The sequence below is a fragment of the Thamnophis sirtalis genome, unplaced genomic scaffold, assembly GCF_051295495.1.
Source record: "Thamnophis sirtalis isolate CommonGarterSnake01/CBP01778 unplaced genomic scaffold, rThaSir2_p1.2 scaffold_14, whole genome shotgun sequence".
Taxonomy (NCBI): domain Eukaryota; kingdom Metazoa; phylum Chordata; class Lepidosauria; order Squamata; family Natricidae; genus Thamnophis; species Thamnophis sirtalis.
In genome coordinates, this window is record NW_028261394.1 from 44,873,437 (window position 1) to 44,884,630 (window position 11,194).

An 11,194-nucleotide genomic window follows, 5' to 3' on the forward strand; every position below is an offset into this window, starting at 1 on the left:
AACTGTCACAGCGTCCTACTACTAATTTATTAATTTATTATTATTAATTAGACTCATATACCGCTTCATAGGGCTTTCAGCCCTCTCTAAGCGGTTTACAGAGTCAGCAATTGCCCCACACAACCTGGGTCCTCATTTCATCCACCTCGGAAGGATGGAAGGCTGAGTCAACCTTGAGCCGGTGAGATTTGAACCGCTGAACTGCAGATCACAGTCAGCTGAAGTGGCCTCCAGTACTGCACCCTAACCACTGCGCCACCTGGCCTCTCTCTGGCTGTTTGCTGTGGGCACCAAAGATGAGCCAGCAGATATCTTTGGTCAGCTCCAGGAGAGCCCTTCTGATGTCCCAAGACAAGGAAGTCCTGTTGCTAACATCCTTTCTACTTCCTTAATAAACACACTACAGTTTGTTTGGCGCAAGCAAAGCCCAAATTGGAATGGTTCAGAAGTGGCAATTTATAGCCTCAGTTTAAAAAAAGGTAAATTGTGGGTTCTGGCCAAAATGATTTTTATTTTATTTTTTGTAAGTGCGGTGAAAAGAGGAACTTTGAAACAAGCCAGTGGAGAAGGTTTGGGATCTAGAAATATTTACACACAGAGTACAGCAATCATTGTAGAGCCAGGAAGTCTAGTCAAAAACCAACCTATTATTTGGAGTATTTATATCGGCATCCAAAATGGATTCTGTCTACTCCAAGTTTACATTTCGTTTTCTATCTTGAGTACTGAACAAACACCACGGCAATCCTAAACCCTAATGCCTGCTCATTATGTGCACACAGAGGTATGATTTGAGTTGCTGACATAATGTTATGCTCTCCTAAAGATATAGATAGATATAGATATAGATATATATATATATATAAAATGCATTAGGCTCCTGTTATGCTGCCTTAATTAAGGATAACTACATGCTTCTTCCAGAGCCACACATGGAGAATTAAGAAGCAAGAGGAACAAGCCTATTTCAGACCTTGTTTTCTGGAAGGACAGGGATTAAAAATAATAATTAAAAATGTGCGCGGCGACTGGAGACTCTTTGACTTCAGCGGTATCCACATTCGAGTCCAATTCGGCAATTTGGGATACGGAACTACCGGCCGTTATTTCTACGGGGTTACAATTTTTTAAAAAGCTATGGAGGAATCACAGGAGGAGAGGCGTGAAGTCAACAGACTTGTGACATTGCCAACACCTTGGGTGGAAGCTACTTCACTCCGCATTGAGAACTTCACAACGATGGACATGCCCAGACGTTTCTCCACAAACCTTCACACTTATTACCTTGCAGCTTCCATTCCTGAAATATCTCGGTCAAAGAGTCCAGCTTGGAAGGTGACAGGTGGGGAAAAGGTATTTTTTTAACCGGGATCAGAATTTACCTGTTAAAGAAGAAGAAAAATCTACGTATTTGTAAAAGGGGTACCATGCAACAGAGGTTCAACTATTCATTAGTTGCTTCATTCAGATTTATCTCCAGGGCTAGTGCAATGGTACCTTGGTGCTCAATTGCTTTGAAACTCATCAAATTTGGTACTCAATGTATTTTGATGAAACAATTGTGTCCCAGTACTCATCATTTGTTTAGTAGTCAACATATAAGCTATAATTTGTCGATGTCAACTGCCTTGTGACTCACTGTTTTTTTCCTCATGGGAAAATTTTGTTTGGTACTCATCCTTTCTGGTACTCATCACGCTCCCGGAAACAATTAACTCTGTGTGTCGAGGTACCACTCTTAATGCTAAGTTAGATTTTGGAAAACTGGGCTCTTGAGGGGAAAGGGTGGAATATAAGATGGGTTGCCGCTAAACCTCTTGTTTCATTGGAGGTGCTTCTTCACTATCTATTTGCATGCATAAAGTCAAGCAATCTTGATGTCTTCCTTGTTTCTATTCATCAGATTGAGACATACTGTATTTTTTGGAGTATAAGATGCACCAGAGTATAAGATGCATCAAGATTTTGAAGAGGTAAATTTAAAAAAAAGGTTTTGCACTCTGCAGGCCTCCCAAACTCTCTGCATTCCTCATTTTTTTGTGAAAAACAGGGCATGCATAAACTTTGAGAAGCTTGTAGAGTGCTCCTGGGGTGGGAGTGGGGTGCAAAAACAAGCAAAAAACAGTCTGTTTTCCGCTCATTTTTGCCCTCCTCAGCCCCCAGGAGCACTTTACAGACCTCCCAAAGGCTATGTACATCCATTTTTGCGAGGGGGGGCTTTTGGGAGGCCAAAAATGCTGTAAAAAAAACCACACCCAGATTTTCACCCACTTTTGGGAGGGGAAAGATGCGTCTTATACTCCAGAAAATACAGTAATTAGTTCCATCAAGCCTCGTAATATTCAAGATCACTTAATCAAGATGAGTTTGCTTTTTCTTCCCCAAGCATTGCCTTCAATTATCACTTTTGGGGTCAAAAGTATGACCTTCGCTCAAGAGACAAGTTGAAAGGAGGAATCTTGAGCTCTAGGTGGCTCAACTAGTTATAATTGAGAATTTTCAATATTTTCAGGGGCTCACTCTCACACAGAGAGGAAAATATTATAAATCTACCTGACCAAGTAAGATCAGGTGCCTTCAAGATATCATTTCCTTGATAAACCATTACCAGATAAAGTCGGGGGAGATCCATATCTCAAGTTGGTCCGTCCACAGACACCTTCCCATCACATGTCATCTCAGGTCCTTCAAGCCATTGCGTGTGTGGAAGCCAAAAGGAAAAGCATTCTTCAACTTAATCATGACTGCAGAGAAATCACGGAGAGCAAAAAGATTCAGGTGTGTTTGATTATTTCACATGTTACAGAACACAGCTGTGTCTAACTACTAGGCCCACTCTCTCTGGACTCCTACCTGTTCATAGACATGCTAACAGAGGTGGGTTCCTACCAGTTCGCACCAGTTCGGTAGAACCGGTTCGTCAAACCTACTGAACCGGTTAGAAGAGGTTCCACCAGTGGACCCAGAAAGCAGGCCACACCTACAGAAGAGGTTCCGAAATTTTTTGAAACCCACCACTGACACACAGACAGACAGACAGACAGACAGACAGACAGACAGACAGACTCACACAGAGAGAGAAAGAGAAAGAGAAAGGAAGGAAGAAAGAAAAAAAGAAAGAAAAAGTGAGAGAGAGATGAAAGAAAAAAAGGAAAAAGGGACAGAGACAAAAGGAAGGAAAGAGAGAGAGAGAGAGACAACATGGCCGACAAGCCACTCCCACCAGGTCACATGGCTGGCAAGCCACTCCCACAAAGGAGGCCACACCCACAGAGTAGGTTCGAAAAATTTTTGAAACCCACCACTGCATGTTAACTTCTTCCTCACACTGCATCATTTATGACAGTACAAATTCCTTCATATCCATGATGAAACATGAAAAGATGTTGGAAGAACAGAGTTCCTCGGAGTGAATGATCGACAATCGCACCCCATCCTGGGATCTAGGGAGCTTGGTGAAGAGGAATTGACTCCTAGACCTCTGAATCATCCATTCAGGGCAGGCACCGGGCTGCCTTCTCTCAGCTGACTTCCGTTTTTCTTTTCTGCTAAGCCACGGAATTGAAAGAAGTGGCCTTCAGAAGGACACTCCCTTAAAATACGGCAGGTCAGCATGCCAAACGGATCAAGTGAAAGCAACCTGAACCAAGCTGGAAATGAAATGTGCACGCACAATAAATAAAGAGGAAGCGGGAAGCTTCCACTGGTTGTGAATTATGTACGAAATCTCCACCTCCAGCTGTTCTCGGCATCCCAAGGACATCGGCTGAGCTAGAAAAACTGGAGCTTGCCTTTGGAAGAATGGAATAAAATGAATTCATTCAGAAAGGAGAGGCCGAGATGGGTGCCTTCTCTTTATTTAAAGGTAAAGGTAAAAGTTCTCCTCACACATACTATGTGCTAGCCGTTCCTGACTCTAGGGGGCAGTGCTCATCTCCGTTTCACAGCCAAAGAGCCAGCGCTGTCCGAAGACATCTCCGTGGTCATGTGGCCGGCATGACTCAACACCGAAGACGCACGGAACGCTGTTCCCTTCCCACCAAAGGTGGTTCCTATTTTTCTACTTGCGCTTTTTACGTGCTTTCGAACTGCTAGGTTGGCAGAGCTGGGACAAGTAACGCGAGCTCACTCCATTACGCAGCGCTAGGGATTCGAACTGCCGACCTTCTGATTGAAAAGCTCAGCCACTGAGCCACTGTGCCCCTTATTTTTATTTGCAGAAAAAAAAAGGCAAATAAGTCCCGGAATCTTTTTTTTCCCCATCAAACAAAAGAAAGAGAAATACCTAAACACCTCCTCCGGCTTTTGCCAAGGATGCTAAAGTTAAAATGGATGAAAAGAGTGAGTTTTCAAAGAAGAAATGGATTTATATAGATATGTGGGGTTTTTTTACAGATCAGGATGTAATAGGCATAACAAATGCACACAAAATGGAATTGCGTGAAGGAAAACCTGCCATCTTTAGCAGAAAGAAAACGGACACGAGGGGTTGGGGGGTTTTCATTTGTGCCTTCAGTTTAAAATGAAATAAAAAAATAATCTTCAGGCTGCATCAGTTTCACAGTAATTATTATCGCTCACAATTTGGTTCTTTTTTCCTGCCAATAATCTCCTGTTACATGCCTTTATACATTATACGTGCAGGCACACAACACAAACTTTTAAAAAAAAAACCTCGTTAAACCTTTAATCAAAGAGATATTGAGCATGCTTGAATTGCTGAAAACTTGCTCCAACTTTTTAAAGTGTTTGAATTTGAGCAGACAGTTGAATCCCAATCTTATGTTTATTAGTTTGCAAATAGCACCCCAAACTATTGAATACGATGCAGGAATTCTACAAGATTTTATCCCCCTGCCCCCCCAAAAATACTCCATGGGTGCTTATAAAATTAAGCCATAAATGTCACAAGAGGGTGCATCACAGCTATAATGGAACCATGGAAAGCTAAAATATGGGTTTTCCTACTACATAATCTTTCCCAGTCATCCTTAAGTTTCCATGAACAGCATTCACCCAGTAATAAAATACTTTTGATATCTCTCTTACACACAAAATAAGAATATAGATCTTTACCTTCGTTCTGTATCACAGCTGTAAGAATATTTCCAAGAAATGCATCTCGGGTCATTCATGCTAAAGGGAAGCAATTGCCACATGTTTTGATTCCTTGCCATTCTCCAGATGTTGCTAGAAGGTCTTGATCTTTGTCCCAGTGCTGACCACGTATTGGTCCTGCTTGGATCCCTGGTTTGTTTTGGAAGAAGCCCTGGTCCCACCAGGTCAAACTCTTTCTCTAGATCCATGTTGGATGGAGATCCCAGAATGGCAAAGCCAATTCAATTCCCACAGAAGTGCTTGGAGAAAAGATTGCAAAGAATAAATCTGGGAAGCATCTGATCAATGCTTCGATTCTTCGGTCAATTCCCTTATCCTCAAAATTCCAACCTTTAAAGATTTCCAGTATGACGTCTTTGCTTTTCCACTTTCGTTTCAGATAACTTAACTTAGAAGAAGGTTCCTTTATTTTAGAAGGACCTCGTCCACTGAAGCTCTCGAGAAAACCCAAACGGTCTTGATTGTTCATCCGTGAAAATGCTTATAATTATTGCACATTTTCGACTGATGACCATAAAGACGAGAAGACTACTACAAGCTAAGAAAGGGGAGGGAGAAAGAGAGAGAGAGAAGAAAGGAAGGAAAGAAGGAAGGAAGGAAGGAAGGAAGGAAGGAAGGAAGGAAGGAAGGAAGGAAGGAAGGAAGGAAGGAAGGAGGGGAAGGAATCCCTCCTTCTCTCCTTCCCTTGAAGATCCCATTTTCACATTATTCAGGCTTCATTATGCTGAATCAATATTCGTTTAGTCACTGCCGTTATTGACATATTTTAAAATAAAAGTACACCCTTCAGCTACTGCAGTCATTACAGGCAATTTGTCTTGTCACGGAGAAGTAGGGAATATTATCTCGGCGTCCTTTCAGAGGCCGACAGCCCATGGAAAGACATTCCCATGGTTATAACTGTAAATAATTTTCAGGCAAAAATATTGAAAAATCAATGGTTGTTTCCTGCAATCTGTCACAAACAAATCAATCATCGTTCCACCCACCCACCCACCCCCCAATGCCAGCCGAGTGGAGATTCAGAGGAGATGAGTGAACAGGTGTAATTCTCGCCCGGTATTTCACGTTTCGGAGGAGAAAGGATGGTGGGGGAGAGAAAATCACGGCACACGTAATGGCGGTCATCATTTAAACACTTAGCAGGCCCCGGCTACTGTCTCCATCACTCACAGCTCCAAACTGGGCAGGAGGCAACAGCTTCAGCTACACAAACAAAATGGCCATTGCAAATGCTCGCGGAATTAAGCCGCCGTTGTCCGATTGGGCTTTACGGTCTCCCAGCTGCAGCTCCCAGCTCCTGGCCAATCAATAATGATTTGATTCCCTATAAATTCGCCTCTGAAGATGGATTGTGCTGGGTAATGTAATCAAGCTTGCAGGTTGGAGGCGGATACAGGCAGGCATGCTGGCCTTCACGTTGGGGCAATCTGGCATTTTACCTTCTTCGGCTTCGTAACCTGCTTCCAATTTGCAGACTCTGAAGAAAGAAAGACAGACAGACAGATAGATAGACAGAGCAGGCAGGCAGGCAGGCAGGCAGGCTAGGCAGGCTAGGCAGGCAAGCAAGCAAGCAAGCAAGCAAGCAAGCAAGCAAGCAAGCAAGCAAGCAAGCAAGCAAGAAAGAAAGAAAGAAAGAAAGAAAGAAAGAAAGAAAGAAAGAAAGAAAAAGAAAGAAAGAAAAAAGAAAGAAAGAAGGAAGACAAAGAAAGAAAGAAAGAAAGACAAAGAAAGAAAGAAAGAAAGAAAGACAAAGAAAGAAAGAAAGACGAAAGAAAGAAAGAAAGAAAGAAAGAAAGAAAGAAAAAAGAAAGACAAAGAAAGAAAGAAAGAAGAAAGACAAAGAAAGAAAGAAAAAAGAAGAAAGAAAGAAAGAAAGAAAGAAAGAAAGAAAGAAAAAATGAAAAAAGACAAAGGAAGAAAGAAAGAAGAAAGAAAGTAAAAAGAAAGACAAAGAAAGAAAGAAAGAAAAGACAAAGAAAGAAGAAAGAAAAGAAGAAAGAAAGAAAGAAAGAAAGAAAGAGGAAGGAAGGAAGGAAGGAAGGAAGGAAGGAAGGAAGGAAGGAAGGAAGGAAGGAAGGAAGGAAGGAAGGAAGGAAGGGGAAAGGAAATTCCTAACTCAGGTTTGGGGTCACATTTTACCAACAGGCTTGCATCAGGCACTTGAAGACTAGTAGAGTTTAAGGTTGAGGACTATAACGATGATAGGCTGGTCCAGCAGAAGAAGTATGTTGAAGGTCCCATCTGCTAAGGAGTTAGCGCTGTCGATGAGCCTTTTCTGCTGTTCCCTCCACCACCACCCCGGTGGAACATCACACCTCTCCTGAGGTGATGCCCTCTCAGAAGTCCCTCAAAAGCTGGCTGTGTCCACAAGCTTCAGGGTGTCAAGGAAACGTTGGTTTAATGGGGTGGCTTCATTGCTCGTAGCTCCTAATGGTCTCTCCTCGCTTTTGAAAAATAATACGAATGGTTAAATTGTGAAATGTTTGTTTTTAATCTTCTCATGTTATAGTTATTTTTATTGCATACCAATAGGCAATTATTGCATTTAGGGGCATCTATAAACATGATAAGAGGGATGGATGGATGGATGGATGGATGGATGGATGGATGGATGGATGGATGGATGGATGGATGGATGGATGGGTGGATGGATGGATTAGATACATACATAGACAGACAGAGTTAATGGGTAGATAGATGGATAGAGATGGATGGATAGATAAATAGATGGATGGATAGATGTATGGATGGATGATAGATGGAAGATAGATGGATAGATAGATGAGAAAGATAGATAGATAGATAGATAGATAGATAGATAGATAGATAGATAGATAGATAGATAGATAGACAGACAGACAGACAGACAGACAGACAGAATCAATGCGTAGATAAATAGATGTATAAAGATGGATGGATGGATAGATAGATAGATAGATAGATAGATAGATAGATAGATGGATGGATGGATGGATGGATGGATGGGAAAGAAAGAAAGAAAGAAAGAAAGAAAGAAAGAAAGAAAGATAGATAGATAGATAGATAGATAGATAGATAGATAGATAGATAGACAGACAGACAGACAGACAGACAGACAGAATCAATGTGTAGATAAATAGATGTATAAAGATGGATGGATGGATGGATGGATGGGAAAGAAAGAAAGAAAGAAAGATAGATAGATAGATAGACAGACAGACAGACAGACAGACAGACAGACATACATACATAGAATCAATGGGTAGATAAATAGATGTATAAAATGGATGGATAGATAGATGAATGGAAGATAGATGACAGACGGACAGACAGACAATGACTTGCTGCATGCCAAACAAAATGAGAAAGCCTTTATTTTTCTAAGGATCTTTTCACTCTTTACCAAAAGGGGAACTGACAGAGGCAAAAGGCAAACTCTTCTTTTAGAATTGCCATTAGCAAAACACGCGATAGCATAGTGATTTGAAAGTATCTTTCTTGGGCATGCTTGCGAGCGCATCTTAAAGGGGGCGGGTTTCGATCGTGAGACCACCCCCCCAACCCCATTTCTCTTCCCCTTTCTCAATATCTACACCCTTTCATTTCACAAAGAGAGTCTCCCCGTTGGCAGGTTGTGTATTTCGGAAACTATTAGAATTGTTTACCTCCAGATGAATGTGATGCGTGCTACGTCTTTATCGTTCTTATTCTGTTGGTTTCTTTTTTCTTGCACTTTTGAAGAGGTTGTTTTAAATATCGGTTCCCTTTTTCTAACTTCTGTTTTTAAGGATTGTGTTCACCGTGAGGAGTCCTTTGGAAGCAGGAAAGCAGAAAAAGATTATTTTGGGGGGGGGTGGAATAGAATCAATAAATAAACAAAACTTGCTTGGCCTCCACTAGATGAAGCTGAATACTATGCAATGCTAAAAAGCATTAGGTGGCTGTCTTGTCTTCAACGTAAACTGTGTTTTTCATCTGTTTCCAGCCATTTGACAGGTTCCCTGATGCTATTTCCACAGAGAATTCAGCTCAGCTTTGCTAGAGTCTCTGGAAGAGAAGAGAAGAGAAGGGAAGGGAAGGGAAGGGAGGAGAGGGAAGATACAATCAAGATCAAGTGAGGTACTAATACGAATCTATAAAGCCCTAGTAAGACCTCATCTAGTGTTCTTCATCCAGTTTTGGTCACCACACTATAAAAAAGAGGTTGAGACTCTAGAAAAAGTGCAGAGAAGAGCAACCAGGATGATTAGGGGACTGGAGACTAAAATATACGATGAACGGTTGCAGGAACTGGGCGTGGCTAGTCTAGTGAAGAGAAGGACCAGCGGGAGACATGATAACCGTCTTCCAATATCTGAGGGGCTGCCACAGGGAGGAGGAGGGGGACAAACTATTTTCCAAGGCACCTGAAGGCCAGACAAGGAACAACGGATGGAAACTGACCAAGGACAGATTCAACTTAGAAAGAAGGAGGAATTTTCTGACAGTGAGAACAATCAACCCATGGAACAGAAGTTGCCTTCAGAAGTTGTGGGGGTCTTCCTCACTTGAGACTTTCAAGAAGAGATTAGACTGCCTTTTGTCAGAAATGGTGTAAGATCTCCTGCTTGAGCAGGGTGGGTTGGACTAGATGACCTATAAGGTCCCTTCCAACTCTGTAAATCTGTTAAAGCAAAGTGGTTGTATGGAGAACCGAGGCCCACAGGAACTCACAATCAAGTCTCCTCCATTGCCACACCTAGACTGCGGAATTCTGTAACCAGGGAAAACCCTCCGGCATATTAAGAACTTATTTGCTATTCTCTAACCCTTGTCTGGCTCATTCCTCCGAGATTTGGAATAACACCCTTTGTCTCGTGATGATGATTTGCCGGTGGTTTAGATGTTATTATCCTGAGGTTTTGTACCGAATTTCAAAACCCCTTCCCCTCCTTGGGCGTGTTTGTTTAAATTGACTGCAGCTCGGTGGCCTAATTTGCTGAGATCCTTTTTGGAGATATGGTATCTCCTGGGTTGGAAGATTCCTTGGAGAAGACAGGCGTTCAACAGCCCAACGTCAGAAATGACATTGCTGAGGAGGCATTGCCGATGCCAACTCTGCGGTCTTTCAGGTGTGTCTGGCCAAGAAAACAAAAACTAAACCGAACCAAGCCGACACCACCCAGATACGTCTTACTTCTGATCTGTACCTGTTTCAAGGTATTTTCAACTGCCTTTTGGTTTCTGCGCGATTCGTGCCACTTTCAATGGCTCACCTCTTTTGCCAAGTCAAATTGAGGAATTTATTTCTCCAGAGAGTGTGCCAGAACATGCCCTCTGCTTCTCCTGAAAATTTTCTTCCTCTGTGAAAGAGGATTCTGCATTGTCACCCTCATATTTGGGAGAGAGGGGGGCTTAGAGATTATGTAGAACACCTGTGGGGGTTGTGTTTCTAAGTTTATTCTTTTTTTCCCCTGTGAAAGAGGATTCTGTATTGTCTCAGGGTGCCTAAGAGAATCCCTTTGGGATTGTGTTTTTAAGTTTATTATTTTGCTGGGAAAGAGCAGATGATGTGTCTGTCTATTTCTATCTGTCTGTCTGTCTTTCTCTTTATCTATCTATCTCATCCATCTATCCATCTCATCTACCCATCCATCCATCCATCCATATCCATTTGTCTATTTATCTATCACAACCATCTATCTCATCTATCTCCTTTATCCATCTCATCCATCCATCTATCCCATCCATCCATCATCCATATCCATTTGTCTATTTATCTATCACAACCATCTATCTATCTCATCTATTCATCTCATCCATCCATCTATCTCATCCATCCATCCATCCATCCATCCATCTATATCCATTTGTCTATTTATCTATTTCAACCATCTATCTATCTCATCTATCCACCTATCCCATCCATATCTATCTATCTATCTATCTATCTATCTATCTATCTATCTATCTATCTATCCATCCATCCATCCATCCATCCATCCATCTCATCCATCTATCTCATCCATATCCATTTGTTTATTTATCTATCTCAACCATCTATCTAATCTATCCACCTATCCCATCCATCTCTATCTATCTATCTATCATCTAT

The 11,194-nt window shown here is 41.8% G+C and overlaps 1 long non-coding RNA gene across 1 annotated transcript; it reads right to left on the reverse strand.

The window, feature by feature from the left end:
• Window positions 1–587: 587 nt before the first annotated feature.
• Window positions 588–8,931, reverse strand: LOC106549989 (uncharacterized). Its single transcript, XR_001313626.2, has 4 exons — window positions 8,766–8,931; window positions 5,077–5,357; window positions 2,609–2,744; window positions 588–1,382 (listed from the first exon to the last, which is right to left on the reverse strand). It is a non-coding gene; the product is annotated as an uncharacterized LOC106549989 (long non-coding RNA).
• Window positions 8,932–11,194: the final 2,263 nt, after the last annotated feature.